A 20,559-nucleotide genomic window follows, 5' to 3' on the forward strand; every position below is an offset into this window, starting at 1 on the left:
TGGAGTAGGTAGTGTTGTTCTTGACCGTAAGTGAATATCACTTATATTGAGAGAATATGCAGGATAGTGATTAGGATTAGTTGAAAAAACTTATTGTTGCTATTGGGGTTTGTTATTTGGATTTGGCACAGACTGTGTTGGTAATTGGGTTTGGTTGGGTGGAGTAGCATTAGGAGTTGGGACTGTTGTTGTGGTTGTAGGAAACCTGATGATTGGTTCACCCATTGCTGTCCTCCCCTCCATTGCGGTAATTGTCTTGAGGTGGTGACCAATTACCTTGTGGCTGCTTCCATTGAGAGGAAGGACTTTGATAATTAGGCCAAGGGTTTTGAGAGTTATTCCAAGACCGAGGAGTATAATTTCCAAAATTTTGGGAGTATGGAGGTTGCCACTGGTTATTTTGTGCATTGAAGTTCATATAAGGGTTAGAAAATGACAATGGATCTTGTGGCATACCTTGTCTTGGAGTTCAAGGCCTTCACTGTGCAACATAAAAGAGTTGTTCATCATCTCCATAGACTACCTTGAAATCTGGGGAAGTCTGCTGGCTATCGATTTTAGCTAGGAGTTTACATTTATAGTCCGTCTTCTTTTGTCGACAGTGAGGATAAAATTCAGCAAGCATGCTCTCTACCTCCTCATGCTTCTTTCTTGCTTGAAGTCTATCCAATTGAGTAGCCATATTATTAATAATATCCTCCTTAAAGTCCTTTAACAAATGAGATCTCCATTCTTGAAACTGTTGTAGATGCCTTTGCAATTGAAGAACTAGGCATATAATGCCTTCCCTTCTTGGCTGTAGCTCTGGAGTAATTTTGTTAGATTTTTCTGATGTCATCCCATTGAACTTCAGTAATATCTCCTCTCCCATGAGATCTAATGAGTCAACATAATCTTCATTGATTCCCCTTAGAAAGATCAAATTCATGGATTCTTCACTTACAGTGCTATGCTTGGATTTTCTGACACTACACAAAAACCTCTCCAAATAATCTTCCAGGCTTTCATATTATTTTTGTGTCATCTTGAAGATATCATCACAATGTTAGTCCATTTCCCTACAATAGTCTTTGTACTTATCTAAGAAGTTTTTCTTCATCTCCTCCCAGGTAGTGATTACATCTCTTCTTAGACTCATAAACCATCACAGGGCAGCTTCTTTCAGAGTAGTAGGGAATAACTTGAGTTTGTGGGCGTCAGTGGTATAATCATAACTTCTACAAAGGATGTCAAATTCAAACAGAAAGGCATCTAGATCTTTTGTTACCAAACCATGAAATTTTGGAAGAGAAGAAGTTGGTATGTTCTTCAAGTTTGCATTATCATGGTCAGGAATGGGAAACTCAAATGTTGGGTTTACAAACGGAGGTGGCAGATTTGCTGCCATTGGTCCCTGATAAAGGACTAAAGGTAAATGTTTTTCTCAGGGGGTTCATTTAGGAAGTTTAGGTCTCCTTTTGACAAATTAGAAACACCTCTATTTCACACATAAGTTTTTGCAAAAGGGTTTACTTTAGGTGCTTGATCTGATCTTATATCTTGAGTGGAATACGAGGGAAGAAATATTCCTAATGCATCTCTTCTCCTCCTATGCATGCAGATTAATGAAGAAATTCAAAGAGCCAACTAAAAAAAACTTAAAACTAATGGTTACAATAGGTTCTTAGTTTGGCACCATCCCCGACAACGTTGCAAAAAATGTTGGTCCTCACAACTGGAATGGCAACTAGGTAATAAAACACAATTAAGAGATTGAATATCCTTGAATAGCTAGCTTTCCTATAGAAAAGGATCATTTACTTATCAACCAGGGACATAAACTTAAAATGGGCCAGCACTGTATATGCACCAAGTTCATATCGCAACCATTCTATATTACTGCAGAAAAGGAAATTATTTGAAGAAAACATACAAAATCTCAATGAACTAATACTTAATCTGAATTCATAGCTGGAAATCACTAAAACAACTACTACTAAATGATAATGTTTTGGCAAGTGAATAGGAACTTCTTTGCCGCTGTGGCTGTAGGAACAGACATAATAACTATTTCCAATGGCTACAGGAACAGACAATTGTTGAAACAACAACTATTGAAAAAAGGAAACTAACTGGAAAACACAAAGGATTACTCACCAAGTGGGCCCCCTTGAGTGAGAATATCTAGAACTTTCAGATTAGAATCATTAAGATTTTAAAATCAAATCAATCTCTTTACTCCAATTTGACTGTAAAAATACATAAGTACCAAAAGATTGAGTATTACAAATATTATGGTCATTCTCTTTTGTCCCCGAGAGGAGAGAGAGACCCCTTTATTTATATGGAAACTTATAACAGATTCCTAACTGATCAACCACATTCCTACAGAATAGGCGAATAGGATTCATTAAACAAAAGAAGAAGAAGTCAGTGCAGGAAAACAAAACAACATATTTCCTACAACTGAGAAAATATAGCATGACTTGCTTCCTGGATCTAAGCTCCACTAAGAACAGTTATAAATGCCCCATAAATCATTCTGCTAAAGAACCTGTCAACTGGCTTCAATCTCCCTTAATACTATTTTTCTTTGACTGGGTCTGCATTGTGGCTACATACTTGGTACTTCTTTAAACCACCACTTAGTCTTTCCTTCTCCTTTGCTGACCCTGCATGATGATTTTAACGTGCACAACAAACATATGCATATACTAATGCTAACATGATATAATTTAAACCATACTTAAGATTGATTTTAGATATTTGCATAGATAAATCATTTAAAAACCATTATATGACAACCTTAAGTATCAGTCAATTCAGTTCTAGAAACACTTAATAGTTATCAACTAGGAGAGTATCCTGATCCAAATATCATCTAGTCACAAGACCTAGGCAGGAATATTATAACAAAAATATATTAAAATAGAGCCATTATTTAGGCTCATCATGGTGTTTACCCTTAGATCGTATGTGGATGTTCTTCATAGACCATTTAACCATTCTGCATGTTACTAATTGTCATATGGGAGTGTTTACTCATACGGCTCGTAATGTTTTGTCGTATGAGTTGCTACTTGACCGTACTAACTCGTATGGAAAACAATGTTTGTCTTTAAGGACCAAAACATCAAATTTTGATTGTCATTTTTGTAAATTTTGATTCATTAGCACTTTTGACACATCATTAGCCCAAATTTGATCACATAGTGATGATTTGTTTGTTTGATTTTACAGGTTCAATTGCTTGATATTCAGTTCAAATGTACATATCCTCCTATTACAAGATTTGTGCACGACTTATCAGACACACAAAGAGGTCATATTGGGTTGTGCAGATTTGGATACTTGTTGTAGATGCCCAATATCCATGTGAATCCTTGTTTGTTGATTGTATTGGTTGAGGCATTTCCATTATGAGCATAACACATTTCATTTTCCAGTTGGAGAGATGATAATCACTCTGAGGATATTTACTGGATTTTGAGGATTCCTTTTGCTAGAGATAAGGTAGATTACGATTCGACTCCATGATCGGGCATTGAGGCTCCCAGATGCATTTTCCATTATGACACTATCCTTGATCGTTCTATCAGTTGGGATGTTTTGTTGAGTAGGTATGGTACACAATAGCCTCTTGCTTGCATTTTGGCTAGCATGATTGGTTGTTTTGTGATGCCTGACAAAGGACAACATGGATTTTTATGTGGATGGGGTAGAATGATAGAGAGATTTCTTACTCATCCAATTAGATTAGGTTGGGGTTCATGCAATAGTATGAATGGAATTGAATGCGTATGCAAACTATGACTGATTCACTGGATTTTAATTTGCTTTTTATCATCACTAAGCATTTTACAATGTCAGAAATAAACATAAGCATCAAGGCACGAAGAGCCAGGATGACCTAAATGTCACGTCATTTTTAATATAGCAAGCCAACATAAGCACCAAGGCATAAAGAGCCAGGATGACCTGAATGTTACCTGGGTGCAAACACACCAAACAAAGAAGATATCCTTCCTTGTTATATGCAATATTGATTATCATGTCCACAACGAACCTTGTATCATTCATATCCTAGGACAAATTAAGCATGTATCTAGATTGCATAATAAAGTAATTTACTTGAAACAGACAAGGAAATGATTCCAACCTCCCTGTAGCATACAAATAAATGAAGTCAAGGTATGTGTGGTGATTTCACCTTGATGTGAAGGGACTTATCACAGACACCCAACTTATGAGATGTTTTCAGATCATTGGAATCATTCCTACAAGCAGAAAACAAAGAAAAGTATTATTTCCCCAGTCCTTGCTCCTCTTAGTCAAGATAGACTTCCTTGAGTTACTCAGAGGGAATAATAATCGAAAACCAAGTTAAAAGACAACACACAAAGAAAAATTTAATCAAATCTTAAACAATTTTCAGTGATTGTTTTCAGTGTTCTTGCTTTATGTGTTTATTCAGTGGTAAAACTCAGTAGAGGATAGGAGACAGGTGATTGACTCAATCGGATGACCTGGTACTACCGACATAAGGATGACTTGGTTGAAATGCTTAGGACATGCAAATTGACTAGTTGATTTCCCTAGGAAATTTATCGGTTTCAAGCCATGGGGGTTCCAAGAAGAGCCAAGGTGTTACAAAAGCGACTAAAGGATATAGACAAGCTAAAGAGAAGATGCAAAAAAGAAGGAAATAAAGAAGGAAATGCCAAATTTGCGTTGATAGATAAAGCGCTTGAGTACAAGAAGTGCCTGTTTACCAGGTTTTCACCTGCTTAGAAAAGATTGTTTCTTTTTTTTTACTACCAAGGTGCATGTTTACCAGGTTTTCACCTGCTTAGAAAAGATTGTTTCTTTTTTTTTACTACCAAGGTGCATGTTTACCAGGTTTTCACCAAGGCATTTTTCTTAAATATTATGATTTTATTTTTTTTTTTTTCTCAGGACTTTTTCTGATTTTTAAAATTTCTTCAGGACTTTTTCGCTGTATAGATTGTTGGAGCAAAGAGTGCTAGGTATAGAATTTCTTCAAGTGGATGGTGTTGATCTCTTTAGGAAGCTATTCTCCTTCCGATGTTGAGAGTTGATAAGCACCATAGCCAAAGGCTATAGTAACGATGTAGGGACCCAACAAGTTGGGTTCAAACTTCCCCTTTTGTTCTCAAAACTGTTGAGTTTTAGGATTCTTTTAAAACAAGGTCACCAACTTGAAATTCTCCGTGTCTAACTTTCTTGTTATAACCTCTAGACATTCTTTTTTGATGAGATCATAGATGATTGAATGCCACTTTTTGATATTCATCTAGCAATTCGAGTTCTTGCAACCTAGATATTCTGTGATCTTCATCAATGACAAGACCTTGCAAAGAAAGTATCAAAGAAGGGATTTCCACCTCTATAAGCAAGACTAGTTCAACCCCATAGACCAAAGGAAAAGGTGTAGCTCTTGTAGGTGTTCATATGCTTGTTCGATAAGCCCACAATGCTGGATTGAGATGCAGATGCCAATCCTTTCTAGATTTGTTGACCATTTTGTGTAAGATAGTCAGTAGATTTTTATTAGATGCCTTAGCCTGGCCGTTACCTAGAGGGTAATATATAGAAGACCAATGGTTTTTGATTTTGAACTTTTCACAGAGCTCATCTAGATCTTTGTTTTTGAATTTCCCTCCATTGTGAGTTACAATCGAAGAAGGTATGCCATACCAACAGATGACATAGTTAAGGATAAACATATCTACCTGTTTGTCGTTTGCTTTAATTAGCGGAACCGCTTCAACCCACTTGGTGAAGTATTCAGTAGCAGTTATGATAAACATGTTTCCATTATAGGATGCAGGATAGATTTGGCTAATGAGATGAAACACCCATTGCTGAAAAGGCCAATTTGTGATAAAAGGTATTATCTCTTTGGCTGGAGCATGTATGAGATGCCCATGTAGTTGACATTTCTCATAAGTTTTAGCAAACTTTATAGCATCTTTTTCCACATCTGGGCAATAGTAGCCAACCCTTAGTAGTTTTCGAGCTAAAGTTAGACCGTTTGAGTGAGATCTACAAATACCTTCATGGACTTTAGATAATGCATGTTGGGACTCTTTAGGTTCTAGACGCCTAAGCAAAGTACTATCCAAACCTCGCCTATACAAATAGTTAGCTATGATGATATACCGTGAAGTGTTTCAAATTATGTTTCTTTTCTCATTACAGATAAGGTTATCAGGAATAATTTTGTCATGCAAGTAAGAGTAGATATGACTATAGCGGGATGAGTCATGCCCAATAATATAACATACCATTTGGGACCCAGGGGAATCATAAGAAGGATAATGAAGATCTTCCACCAGGAATTCATAAAAATACTCAAATTCTTGTAGCCGTGGTATAGATGCCAATGTAGCCATAGCATTTGCTGCTCTGTTTGTTGATCTGGGAATTTGCTAAAATGATTCAAAAGTAAAGTATTTCTTAAAGTCATCAACCATTCTTTTATAGGGAATCAGTTTTTCATCTCGAGTTTGATAGATGTCATTGATTTGGTTGATTATTAGCTAAGATTCACCATACATGTGTAAGTCAACAACCTTCCATTCAATAGCTAGGTTGATTCCATTTACCAAAGCTTCATATTCTACAATATTTTTTTCGCAAGGAAAGAGTATCTTGTAAGCCTTTGGGATTGAATATCTTTGAGGAGTGATAAAAATAATTCTAGCACCAGAACCTTGTTGAGTGAAAGACCCATCAAAGAAATTTTTTTAGGATCGCCGAGTAAAGTGCATGATGGATTCATCTAGAAATTATATGTGCAAAGGTTGATTATCTTCAAGCGGAGCATCAATAAGTCGATCTGCGATGACCTATCCTTTGATAGCTTTGTGTTCTATATATTCAATGTCAAATTTGGTAAGAATCATAACCCACTTAGCCAATCTGCCTGTAAGCATTGCCTTGCTGAGAAGATATTTGAGCAGATCTATCTTAGCCACCAATTTGATAGATTGTACTAGCATGTAATGTCTTAAATTTTGTGATGCGAAGACCAATGCCAGACAAGCTTTCTCAATAATAGAATAGTTCATCTCATAGGACACCAATGTCCGATTGATATAATATATAGCTCTTTCCTTTTTATTCTCATCTTGTTGAGCCAAAAGTGCCCCCAGTGATGTATTAGTAGCTGATATGTAGAGTATAAAGGGTTTATTTTGAATCAGTGGCATTAAGATAGGTGGATTAGAAAGATATTCCTTGATTTTATTTAGATGTTGTTCACATTCTTCATCCCAGTTGTAGGTAACTCCTTTCCGTATAGCATTTGTGAATGGTTGAGCTTTATCTACGAGCTGAGAGATGAAACTTCTTATGGATTGGAGCCACCCTTGTAGAGTCCACATTTGACTGACATTCTTCAGAGGTGGCATGTCCATGATAGCCTTAACTTTTTTTGGGTCTACTTCAATTCCTTTCATTGAAACAATGTATCCTAGGAGCTTTCCAGATGTGACTTCGAATGCACATTTCTTGGGGTTCAATCTGAGTTTGAATTTTTCCATCCTATCTAAGATTGGACCCAGTTTTGATAGATGTGTTGATATTTTAATAGATTTGAGTAGAATACCATCGACATAGTCCACCATGTTTTTATGCATCATATTATGAAAATTTGTTGTTACAGTTCTTTGATAAGTGGCGCCTACATTCTTTAAGTCGAAGGGAATTACATTCCAATAGAAAGTTCCCCATTCATAAGTGAACACTATTTTCTCTTGATCCTCAAGTGCAATTTTGATCTGATTGTATCCAAAAAAACCATCCATTATAGAGTACATTTCATAACCAGTAATCATGTCCACTATCATATCTATGTTGGGCAGTGGAAAATCATCTTTTGGACAAGCTTTGCTTAAATCTCTTAAATCTGTACAAACATGTATTGATTTGTTAGGTTTGGAAACATGTACAAGATTAGATATCGACTTGGCATAATCAATTTCTTTGATGAATCCATCTTTTAGTAATTTTTATAGCTCAACCTTAATAGGTAATGCTAAATAAGGATGCATTTTTTGGATTTTTTTCTTAACATGTTTAACTTTGGGAGTGATACAAAAAGGATGCACTATGAGGTCAGGATCTAGACCTGACATATCTATTGGTATTTTGGTATGGTTTTGTCATTGATGTCAACACCTACTGAAAACTAGCACTTTGGAGATCCAGCAACATTCACCGGCAAGCAAGTAACTATTGGACAATTACTGGTATATGGTTCACCGGCAGGATATAATGTTCACCGGTATCTGGAATGATATGGAAGACACTTGGTAATGTCGAAGACATCATGTGGACACTTTGTTTTGAAGAATTAATCATTGGTATGTTCATATTTGCATATTTACTTTTACCGACAAATAGGTCTAGGTTATCTAGGGTTACACCAATAGGTTTATCTTTTCCAGATCAGCATGGCACGCTATGGAGATGATTTATTATTGATGTAAATGCATTAAGCCAACATGTTTAATCGGTTATTGCATTGGATATTATATTGTTTGTAAAATGATTTTATTGTAATATCTTGTAGAGCCGACCTACTAAAATTGGTCTTAGGGTATGGTATAAATGTAAGATCTTATTTGTAAGATCAAATGTGGAATGCGAAAAAGAATTGAGTGAAGGTATATGTGAGATCAAGCAGAGGTATACATGAAGACATCATTTGAAGGTGAAGCTAGGTTTTTGTATAAGCATATCGGTATTACACTGGTACTGAATCCAGCATATGAAGATGCTATTTTGTGCAGTACATTCTTATTGGATTTAACCATCCAACTGTAGTCAGTGTGACTCCCATTTTGTGATTGAGCAGTGAGCTCTAGGCTGTTGGCCTTTCTGCATGTGTAGACCCCATTTATGTACAATTACTATCTATAGTAGTATCATTTGATTGTGGGTAAGGTTTCCCACCATGGTTTTTCCCCTTACAGGGTTTCCACGTACAAATATTGGTGTTATGTGTTGTGGATGACTTTATGTTTATGTTTCATGCATTAATCTTTACCGGTATAGCAATTTACTGTTAACACTATCTACTGGCATACTTAACTGGTTTACTGGTATTAAGCATTAAGTTGGTTAATTGGTTTTTGGTTTGAATTTATTAGACAACTAATTCACCCCCCTCCCCTCTCAGTTGTCTCCAGGACCTAACAATTGGTATAAGAGCTTAGTCCTCTTTTGCAGAAGTTTAACAACTTGAGGAGATCCAATGTCCACTAATTACTTTAGGAAGGACAATCCTAAACTTGATGGAACCAACTATGGGATATGGAAGATCATAATGGAGACACATCTGAATTGCATTGGTAAAGACATCTGGGAAGTTACAAAGAATGGTTATACTACTATTGTAGCTAGTTAGACTGCTCCAACCACCTTAGCTAAAGATGAAGAGAATGATTGCAAAGCAAGAGAAGCACTTTTGAGTGCATTATCAGATCAACAAATCATGGGATTATCAGATAGGTCTACTACTAAAGCTATTTGGGATCATTTGGAAACACTAAATGAAGGATATTCCATAGTTAAGATTGCAAAACTTGAAAGCTTCCGAGTCAGGTATGAACATCTGAAAATGGAAGAAGATGAAAGGATTTTTGCTTTTATGGAAAGAGTAAATGAAATTATTTTGGGTATTGAATGTTGTGGAGAAACCTTGATTGAAGATGAAATTGTTTCAAAAATCTTAAGAGGTTTGCCACCGGCATATAAAATGAAGGTTGCTGCTATAAATGAGTTGAGAACAATGCCTAATACATTAGTAACTAGGGATACATTGATTGGAAAACTTTCAGCCTTTGAAATTGAGAAATTTGGTCTTGTTGCTACTATAAAAATTGATTTGGCCTTTAAAGCATCAACATCATCTGCTTCATCATTTGATAAATCAGACTGGAGAGCCTTTTATGCAAGAGAACTTGAAGAAACCAGAAAGGAAAATGAAGAGCTTGAAGAACTTGAAGCGCTATTTGCAAGAATATTTGCAAGAAAAATGCCAAAAGGTCCAATTGGAAGTAAGTATGAAGGAAAAGCACCCTTTAAATGTTTTAACTACAATAAGATTGGTCATATGGCTTCAAGATGCCTTGATAGACATGCTAGACTAAGAGAAGAAGCTAGAAGAACATACAATCCTAATCCTGAATATCAGAGATACAAATTTAAGAAGAACAAAGACAAATCTTGTTACATTGCTGATGAAGGTGTGACTGATGATTCTGATGAGGATCCAACAAACAATGGATGGGTTTTTGTTGCTATAATAGAAGATCAACCGACACCTACTGCTGAACCGGTAGAACAAGCCCTAGTAGCTAAAGTTGAAGCAAAGGATGAATGGATCATCGACTCAGGATGCTCACATCATATGACAGGAGACAAAGGCAAATTCTTGAACTTTCAAGAATACAATGGAGGTTTAGTAAGATTTGGAGATGACAAAACTTGTTCAATCAAAGGTAAGGGTTCAATATCTCTTGATGGTAAGCATAACACTGACAATGTCTACTATGTTGAAGGATTAAAGCATAATCTTTTAAGTGTTTGTCAATTAGTTGAGAAGGGATTTCAGTTACAATTTAAAAATGGAAAATGCAAAATCATGAATAGAACTAGTTTGGAAATTGCAACCGGTAATCAAACTAGAGGTAATATCTTTCATTTGAATAACAGTGAAAAGGCATGCTTGATTGCACATATAGATGAAAGTTGGTTATGGCATAAGAGACTATGTCATGTAAACTTTGATTGCTTGGTAAAAATCAGTACTTCTAAGGTAGTTAGAGATCTACCTAAAATTGTGAAACCTCAGAATACAATTTGTAAGGAATGTCAATTTGGAAAACAAGTTAGAGCTATTTTCAAAAGTATTCCAGAAAAATCCAATAATGCTTTTGATTAATTCACACTGATTTATGTGGTCTAGCTAGAACTAGAAGCTTACAAGGTGATAGATATTTCATGCTAATTATTGATGATTATTCTAGAATGTGTTGGGTTACTTTTCTCAAAGAAAAATCAGAAGCACTTGGGAAGTTCAAACTGTTCAAAGCAATGGTTGAAAATGAAACCGGTAAGAAAATCAAATGTTTAAGATCAGATCAAGGAGGAGAAGTCACATGTAAGGACTTTAATACATTCTGTGAAGTGAATGGAATCAAAAGACAGTTATCAGCACCTCGGACACCACAACAGAATGGAGTTGTTGAAAGGAAAATCAGAACTATCTTGGATGTAGCAAGAAGTATGTTATCATAAGCAAATCTACCACATGTGTATTGGAGAGAGGTAGTTAGCACTGCTATCTATACATTCAACAAAGTTCACATCAAAGGTGAAATCGGTAAGACCCCTCATGAACTATGGTTTGGTAATACTCCTACTCTTAAGTATTTCAAAATTTTTGGAAGTAAATGTTATATTAGAAGAGATGAGTATATTGGCAAATTTGATCCTAGAAGTGATGAAGGAATATTTCTTGGTTATTCATCTAAGAGCAAGGCATATATATGTTTTAATAAGAGATTGCAGAAAATTGTTGAGAGTACAAATGTAAAGATTGATGAACAATTCAGAGGAACTTCAAGGTATATAGACTCTGAACTGGCAACAGAAATTGTGACAAATGATCGTACACTGAATGCACCGGTATAGAATGAAGATCCAGTTACTCCGGTATCATCAGAGGATTCCACAGTAATTGACGAAAAACAACAAACTAGACATCCTGGTATGTAAGATTGAATCATTCTGAAGATCAGATAATTGGAAACAAATTTAAAGGAGTTATGACAAGAGGAAGATTGGCAAATGAAGAGGTATGTCTTATTTCTCAAATTGAACCATCATCTATCAATGAGGCATGTGAAGATAAATTTTGGATGGAAGAAGAATTAGGACAAATTGAGAAAAATAATACTTGGACATTAGTTCCCCAGCATAAGATAAAAATGTAATTGGAACCAAATGGGTATTTAGAAACAAACTTAATGAAGATGGTAAGGTTGTCAGAAATAAAGAAAGACTAGTGTGTAAAGGATATTCTCCGAAAGAAGGAGTTGATTACAATGAAACCTTTGCACCGGTAGCCAGAATTGAGGCAGTTAGATTATTCTTGGCTTTTGCAGCTCACAAGAACTACAAAGTTTATCAAATGGATATTAAATGTGCATTTTTGAATGGAGATCTTGAAGAGGAAGTATATATTGAACAACCTTATGGATTTTCCTTGACATATGGCAATGATATGGTTTGCAGGTTAAGAAAAGCTCTGTATGGATTGAAACAAGCCCCAAGAGCTTGTATGCAAGGTTGGATAAGTATCTTTTAAAGATTGGTTTTACTAAAAGAAATGCAGATAGCAATTTATATTACAAAATAACTAATGATGACATCTTTATTATTGAAGTATTTGTTGATGATATAATCTTTGGAGGAGAAGATGGATTATGTAAGGAATTTTCTATTAAAATGCAGCAAGAATTTGAAATGTCTATGATTAGAGAAATAAAATTCTTTTTAGGTTTGCAGATTTCACAGACTGATAAAGGTATATTTTTGAGTCAATCCAAGTACTTGAAAGAATTGCTAAATAAATTTGGGACGGAGAACTCTAAACCGGTAAGCACACCTATGACTACAAATGACAAACTATCTCAAAGGGATGAATCTACACCTATTAATCCAACTAGATACAAATCTATGATAGGAGGTTTATTGTATTTGACACAAACCAGTTCTGATATTATGAATGTAGTATGTATTGTTTCTAGATTTCAAAGTAATCCTAGGGAAAATCATGAATCAGCAGTGAAAAAGATTTTCCAGTACTTACAAGGCACATCAAATCTTGAATTATGGTATCCTAAAAATGAAAATTTTGACCTATGTGCATACACAGATGCAAACTGGGCAGATGTGGATGATAGAAAAAGCACCACTGGAGGAGCATTCTTTCTTGGAAAAAGATTAGTTTCTTGGTTGAGTAAGAAATAGAGTTGTACATCTTTATCAATAACATAATCAGAATATGTTGCAGCAACAACTAATTGTACACAGGTATTATGGCTTAAGCAAATGTTGAAAGACATAAAGGTAAAATGCAAGGAACCCATTACTATATATTGTGATAACACTGCAGCAATTGATATATCCAAGAATCCGGTATTACATTCTAAAACAAAACATGTTTCTATCAAACTGAATTTTCTAAGGGAAAAAGTTGAAGAAAAAGAGATAAAACTGGTTTATGTGAATACTAAAGAACAACTTGCAGATATTTTCACAAAACCTTTTCCTAAGGAGACTTTTGAATATCTCAGAGATCAGCTTGGAGTCATAGCACCACTGGTAGAGACTTAGATAGTTGATGATTGTCATCAACCGACAGAATTAAAAAGACAAATCTTTATTCTGGTCTTTTGATGAGGAAGCTACTTCTCAGGGGAAGTAGTTGGTATTTTGTATGGACTTGAATTTTGTAGCTTTGGCATTTGATGTCAAATGGGGAGAGATATCTATGGAAAAACACATTATCTTTTGAGGAGAGTTTGGTATTGAAAATAAATCTTTGGATAAACACATGTTGCTCCCAAGGGGAGAAATGGAGATTGTTGGTTTTTGATATTTGGCATTTCTGTTTTGGCACTTTGATAGTTTTTCCATCTTGTGTTGCCATCAATTCCGAAGGGGGAGATTGTTGGTATTTTGGTATGGTTTTGTCATTGATGTCAACACCTACTGAAAACTAGCACTTTGGAGATCCAACAACATTCACCGGCAAGCAAGTAGCTATTGCATACTTACTAGTATATGGTTCACCGGCAGGATATAATGTTCACCGGTATCTGGAATGATATGGAAGACACTTGATAATGTCAAAGACATCGTGTGGACACTTTATTTTGAATAATTAATCATTGGTATATTCATATTTTCATATTTGCTTTTACCAGCAAATAGGTCCAGGTTATCTAGGGTTACACCGATAAGTTTATCTTTTCCAGATCAGCATGGCACGCTATGGAGATGATTTATTATTGATGTAAATGCATTAAGACAACATGTTTAATTGGTTATTGCATCAGATATTATATTGTTTGTAAAAGGATTTTATTGTAACATCTTGTAGAGCTGACCTACTAAAATTGGTCTTAGGGTATGGTATAAATGTAAGATCTTATTTGTAACATCAAGTGTGGAATGCGAAAAAGAATTGAGTGAAGGTATATGCGAGATCAAGCAGAGGTATACACAAAGACATCATTTGAAGGTGAAGCTAGGTTTTTGTATAAGCATATCAGCATTACACTGGTACTGAATCCAACATATGAAGATGCTATTTTGTGTAGTACATTCTTATTGGATTTAACCATCCAACTGTAGTCAGTGTGACTCCCATTTTGTGATTGAGCAGTGAGCTTTGGGCTATTGGCCTTTCTACATGTGTAGGCCCCATTTATGTACACTTACTATCTGCAGTAGTATCATCTGATTGTGGGTAAGGTTTCCCACTGTGGTTTTTCCCCTTACAGGGTTTCCACATACAAATATTGGTGTTATGTGCTGTGGATGACTTTATGTTTATGTTTCATGCATTAAACTTTACCGGTATAGAAATTTACTATTAACACTATCTACCGACATACTTAACTGGTTTATCGGTATTAAGCATTAAGTTGGTTAATTGGTTTTTGGTTTGAATTTATTAGATAACTGATTCATCCCCCCCCACTCTCAGTTGTCTCCGGGAGCTAACAATATCAACATATGTCCATGCAAAATTGATCTTCTTTTTCATGAAGAAATCAACAAATTATTTCAGTTCTTTTGCTGATAAGGATTGAGCTACATGTATGGTATGTTGAACTTCTTTTGTTCCAGTGTTTACTGGTTGTGTAGGTTCAATTTGCACTAATGATAGCTCTTGAAAGTGATCAGGCCAAATATCAAGTATCTCACGTTTAGGTGCCTTAGAGGTTTTCATCGTTAGGTTCGTCCTTTACTTTTACTATTTTTGATTCTGACACCATCATAGTGTCATTTTCGCCATCAAGACACTTATTTCTCTTTTCTTGAATTTTGAGACTAAGATACTTGACATGTGCTACTATCATCTGCTCACTTTTTTCACTGGTGGAAGAGCCCATTTGTTCAACTACATTAAGATAACAGGCTAATGTATAGTAGTTGGAAAAGGTAGGGATATTCAAAGGTTGATCTTGGAGAGTATAGTTAATAAGCTCATGATGTACCAGGGATAAATATTTAATAGGTTCAAGGGAATTCATGGTATTATCATCACAACCTCGGACCAACAAGTTGAGTTCTAGAAGACTACCTTGCGTAAGAGACTCGAGACTAGGAAGAGTTAGAACACAATTATCGAAGTTTATGTTAGTATTTAGGGGACATAACCCAACAGACCTACCACTAGCACCATCCTCTACTTTGGATTGGACTACATATTATGGTTTGATAGTAACAAGTTCATCAGACATAGTTTTGACATTCATGATGAAGTAATCATAGTTTGTTGTTGAATAGAAAATTCTATAAATAGATCTTATTTCAAAGTGATCAGAGTCAGAAGATGAAGCCTCTGACTCCTCTTCAAGTGGCTTAGTGAAAGCATGTTTAGTATCAATATCCACATCTTTGATGTTGCAAGTTCCTTCATGATTTGGTTCAATGATCACTTGTAGTTGACATACCTGTTAACATAACCTTGATGACTTTGTTAGTCTCTGTCATCTTTCCCATTCAGCTTCCTCTGGACTAATGACCAACCTTGTTTCTGTAGCCTCTAATTCTTCATTTGTAGTCCCATACCTGATTATCTCTATCTCATTAGAGGGAGATATAGTAGTGAATAATTTTCTTATGCTCTTCCTTCTTTTAGCTGTTGTTAATAATCTTCTTCTCTTTTTAGTTTGATTTCCTCTATTTCTTTTTGCAGCTTCAAGAGTATTATCTCTTGTGCTTCGTCTATGATATCATTAGGTTCTGCAAGAGTTTATTCAGTAGATGTATTTGATAGAGGTTTGGGACCCCATTCATACTCATTTGAGTATGTTTCTGAATCCTCTAATTGCATTCTTCCCATATATGTGACAGGAATATTTAGTGGTGCAAATAGGTTTTTGTTTCCTTCCACTTCTTCTCTTATGTCTTCTGGAATATCTATTTTTTGTAGTGTTATTGCTGATACAGTTGGAACTTGATTACAAGATGCTTCTTCTCTCTTGATTGCCAGTTCTTCTTTCTCTTTTTCATACTCCTCCTGAATTTTCTGAGTATTCTTGTGATGTTTGATGTAGTATCTTTTTCCTCCACTTAGGCTCTTGATGAGAAGTATGTTTTTTATTTGATGACTCTTCTAGATGGTAGCCGAGTCTAGTTTTATCATTTGTAGACATAGTTTGTAACTTGATAGGTTCAATGATTCCATCTTGGCGCTTTCCCAAAGGACTGGTACTTGAATATCCCGTACGCAGAATCATCTTAGAGCTTGGACCATATTGGTCAGGAGACATATCACTGTGTTGCCCTTCTCTATTTTCACTCTTTTCTTTGAAAAGCCATTTGAGAACTACTGCCTCTTCTATTTCATCTGCAAGGGAAGTAGAGGATTGTACAAAAATACCATCATAGATGACATTTGTATTTGAAGCTTGTGGCTTCATAGCCTCTGATGGTTTTCCATACTATCTTGGTGATGGTGGAAGAGTCGTCAATGAGAGTACAAGTTCGATCTTTTATCCATCCATACTAGTACACGTGAGTTTGAATTTCTGTTCTAAGTCTTTAATCAAAGTTTCTGAACTTTCAGCTGCAGAGGCTACTTTGTTATGAAGAACAAGGGTATCAACACCTTGCTTTAAAGAATTACAAGTGTAGGCTATATCCATAGGAATACTGACTTCAACCCCATTGTAGAGAAATTTCAAACATTGATGATAAGTAGACTACATTTCTTGCATCTTGTGAAACCATAGCCTACCCAACAAGATGTTGTAGGAGAGAGGAAGATCAATCACCTGACAAATAACATCTTGTTCTACAGGTCCCACCCTAATCGACAATAGTACCAGACTGTTAGATGTTTTCTCTTCTTCATCATAAGCTTTGATTATTATTTTCTTCTTTGGATCAATGACATTATAAAAAAATCCCAACTGTATTAGTAAATTGTAGGTACAGATATTCAACCTGACGCCTCCATCTATCAAAACATGCTTGACTCGGTGCTTATGGATCATAGCTTCGATATGAAATGATGGGTTATGCAGATGATTCAGTGAATTGTCATCTTCTTCAGAAAAAGACATGTAGTAAGGTGAAGTCAGGTGACCCACCATAGATTGAAACCAACCCACATCCAAGTCTTTAGGGACGTTAGTGATGAGAAAAGATTTGTCTAGAATCTCTCTATGAAAAGAAAAGATTTCAAGTATTTCAAGAATGGAGATTTGAGAGGTGGTTCTCTTTAATTGTTCAACAATTCTATAACTAGAAGAAGATGATGAAGCCAATTGTTTAGATTTAGCCATGATCATATTTGTTGTTTGTTTGAAGAAGGTGGTAGATTCGATGTTGTCAATGAATTTGATGATGTTTGATCAGGAGAGGAAGAGCTAACTCCTTTGAGAGAAACCTTCTTTTGAGTGTGAGTTACGACATTTGTAGTTTGTGTTTTATTTTGTTTATTGTTAACTATGATCATGTTGCAATATTCAGATTGGGAAGATTCAATCATGTTGATCACATTGTCATTGTTGGCATAGGTGTAATTGACTTTGGCACCTCCCTTGGATTTTGAGGAATCACCCTATTCATAAGCAGGTAAAGGATCTTTGAAGGATTTGTGATCAACATTAGCCATATGGTTTCCAACAACAATTTTGCCAGCATCGATGAGGTCTTGAATCTCCTGTTTGAGTTTCATGTACTTATTTGTTGTATGACCCTTGTTTTGATGATATTTACAGTATTTGTTTTCTCCCCACCATTTAGGTTTGACCTCAAGATCATAAAGCTTAGAGTTATCTGGCAATGTGATCAGTTCATTTGCCAATAGAGTTTTAAAAGTTGACTCATAGGATTCACTCAGAGGAGTAAAATCACGCTTAGGTTTTGAAACCCAAGGTTTCTCTTTAAACCATTCTTTTGATTTCTTAGGTGGGTTTTCTGTAGCGTTTTCAACTACTTTTAGGGATTTTGTTCTGCTAGTTAGGTTGAATACTACATGTTTTGATTTTGGTTTGACATTATCAACCACTCCATTAGTAACAACATTTTTGTTATTATCTTTGCCATACTTCCAGTATTTGTTCTTTTCTTTGCAACTAGAACCTTGATGTGTTTCTTTATAAAGTGATATATCTCCTTTCCTTACAAGCACATCTTCCATCTTGAGAGCACTATCTACCATTTTTTTGAATGAAGAGTATACTTGCATTTGGATACTATATTTCAACTCAAGAATCAAATTATTGACAAATATGTCCATTTTCTCAGAATTAGGAATAGGTCGTGAATATCTAGAGAACCTCTTTCTCCAACTCTGAAGGAAAGTAAGAAAAGGTTCTCCTGTCTTCTGTTTGGTATTACAAAGCTCAATCATTATGACCAGATGGTGAATATTATAGGAGTATTGTTGTAAAAACAATTCAACTAGTTCTTCAAAAGATTTAATTCCTATAGGGAGGCTTGAAAACAATTCCATAGCTTGTCCCCCTAAAATTCATGGAAAGAGGCACATGAGATAAGTCTGTTCATGCATGAACTCCATACATGGGGCACAAAATTCTTGGACATGGTCCTAGGGATCCACGTTGCCATCATATTGATCAAACTTAGGAATTTATATTTTGGAAGGGAACAAAGGCATGTAAAGACTCTTGTTGAATGAAAAAGGACAAATTATATCTAAGGAATATTTCATAGGAGATTTGTCTTTGTCTTTCATCTCCTTAATCTTATTTTGTAGTTCTTGTAGTTGTTTTGTCACCAATGCTAGTGGATTATCATCTTCTTTTGTGATAAATTTCAACATTGTAATCATTAGGGAGTTTAGCTTCTTGTTTGGCCAATTCTAGAAAGTATTTATCTTTGTCTTGGGCCACGATAATCTTCATCATCTTTCTGAAGTCTTTGTCTTTTTGACATTTTGCTATTGTTTCTTCTCCAGGTTCGGAAACTTTAGAATTTCTAGAGGAGGAATCACTATCATTAGCTTGGACACTAAGGTCATCAAAATATTTATGTTTATCAGTCTCTTTTTCTTGTCTTCTTTTAGACATATTGGAAGATAAGGATTGATCCAAAAATGGGCTGTTTGAGTATTGTTGTTCAAAAGATTTGTCAAAAATTGGTTTCTCTTGGTTAAAAGGATTGGTTTACAATGTTATTGTCTCTTCCCTTTTCTTGTTCTTGTTCTAAGAAGAGCTCCTGGTTTGAACAAGAATTTACAACTGACGTGATTGCGAGTCAAATGTGATTCAGATGTCAATATTAAATCAAAGCTAGTTACACATTTTAACATAGTGATTAAGCAAGGTGACTAAGACCCTGTCTGGTTTCAAGAATGATCTATCCTATGTAAGATGTGATCTAAGAAACCTAGGTTGATTAAGTTTGATAAGCGATTGATTTGAACTATCTAGGAGATAATCATCAAAGTCGTGCAACACAATGACATAGGTACACTATCGAGGCTGTTTATGCTCAAGATTACGATGACCAAATTTACGCTCACTATGGATTGATTAGGCAAGTATGATAGTTCTGGAAAAGGATGCCAATAGACAAATTTTGGACTGACAAAATTAGAGATTCATACGACAGAGGATACTATATCAGATGACAATTTGACAGTTTCTAGACGATAGTCATTTTCTCGTAGGAGTTGCTATCTATACTCAAACGACAATTTAATGCTTACTAGATGACACCTTGTCACATAGAAAAGTGACTCATATGACAAAGTTTATAAGCTCAGATGACAATCTTCAGAGACTAGAACGATAGTTTAAATAAGCTAGAATGAAAAACTAGAAGAATCGAATGACAATATAGTCAACTCATACGATGAATTAGGAAGCTCATACGACAAATTAGGAATCTAGTATGACAATTATGCTTATAGACAAATTTTTGACAAGGAGACTGAGTTTTTCGACCACTAAATTTTGATTTTTTTGGTGTTTTGAGTATTTTAGATTTTCAAGTTTTGCTTCAGACAAAAAACATAGCAAACACATGAGACCAAAGTGACATCAAACACAACATGCTAATTCTAAGGAAATTGGCTGAGAGAGAAATTTTTTGCTTGGAAAGTCAGGTACACACCCAATAGCTAATCAAAATATGACCATAGAGTCTTACGCAATGGATTCTCAATGTTGTATTAGCTGACTCCAAATGGTAATGGGGGCACAAAATGACAAGTATCTTGGGAGAGTTACTATCTCTCTTGCACAAAGATTATCCCCCTTTCAGAGGTGA

This window comes from Cryptomeria japonica, chromosome 5 (genome assembly GCF_030272615.1).
Source record: "Cryptomeria japonica chromosome 5, Sugi_1.0, whole genome shotgun sequence".
Taxonomy (NCBI): Eukaryota; Viridiplantae; Streptophyta; class Pinopsida; order Cupressales; family Cupressaceae; genus Cryptomeria; species Cryptomeria japonica.